This window comes from Nerophis lumbriciformis, linkage group LG19, assembly GCF_033978685.3.
Source record: "Nerophis lumbriciformis linkage group LG19, RoL_Nlum_v2.1, whole genome shotgun sequence".
In the NCBI taxonomy this organism is placed as follows: Eukaryota; Metazoa; Chordata; class Actinopteri; order Syngnathiformes; family Syngnathidae; genus Nerophis; species Nerophis lumbriciformis.
In genome coordinates, this window is record NC_084566.2 from 10,760,234 (window position 1) to 10,761,624 (window position 1,391).

The following is a 1,391-nucleotide window of genomic DNA, read 5'->3' on the forward strand; positions in this document are numbered from 1 at the left end:
TCCAGTAGTTGGCATCCTAATGACAGCAGACCTTGAACAGTAAGTGATGTTTTATTATGTTTGTTGGCGCTCAAAGTCTGCAGTGAGCAACAATCAGTGATAAAGAAAAAAAAAAGCAAACGTTGTGATGCGTCTTTGAAATTATTGTGCCACATATGCTTAAAATTATGAAAATACGTAAATATTAAATGCTATTAGAAATGTGCCCGTAACTACATTACGTATATACTTACATCTTTTATATAAAACCTCAATGGATGTGTAAGCATGTTTTCTAAGGGCTTTGTGTGCGGAGTTGCGCGGCTCCAACACTTTATTGTAAGCAAACTTTTGAACACATTTTTTTAATATTTAGAATGTAAAAAAAAAAAATACATCAATCGTCATGACTCTCACAATGATTGTGAACGATAAGCAAAAAATTCCCCTTTAAAAATATTAATCTATACATGCCATGCTACATACATGTAGAACATTGCAGCAATAGCAAAGGATGTGAATAGCGGATGCATCATCAGTTGACAAAATTCTAGCCTTTTGCCATAAACACTAAAAAAAGAACATAATTACTTTTAAACGGGACATCCACAAATGATGTGACCAATTTATAAAACCCTCAACAAAACTATCCAACCATAGCAATTAGACATGTCCGATAATGGCTTTTTGCCGATATCCGATATTCCGATATTGTCCAACTCTTTAATTACCGATACAGATATCAACTGATACCGATATCAACCGATATATACAGTCGTGGAATTAACACATTATTATGCCTAATTTGGACAACCAGGTATGGTGAAGATAAGGTTCTTTTTTTTTTAAATTAATAAAATAAAAAAAGATAAATCAATTAAAAACATTTTCTTGAAAAAAAAAGAAAGTAAAACAATATAAAAAAAGTTACAAAGAAACTAGTAATTAAGGAAAATAAGTAAAATTAACTGTTAAAGGTTAGTACTATTAGTGGACCAGCAGCACGCACAATCATGTGTGCTTACAGACTGTATCCCTTGCAGATTGTATTGATATATATTGATATCACAACCTACTCAGTGGCCTAGTGGTTAGAGTGTCCGCCCTGAGATCGGTAGGTTGTGAGTTCAAATCCCGGCCGAGTCATACCAAAGACTATAAAAAAATAGGACCCATTACCTCCCTGCTTGGCACTCAGCATCAAGGGTTGGAATTGGGGGTTAAATCACCAAAATGATTCCCGGGCGCGGCCACCGCTACTGCCCACTGCTCCCCTCACCTCCCAGGGGGTGATCAAGGGTGATGGGTCAAATGCAGAGAATAATCTCGCCACACCTAGTGTGTGTGTGACAATCATTGGTACTTTAACTTTAACTTTAATATATAATGTAGGAACCAGAATATTAATAACA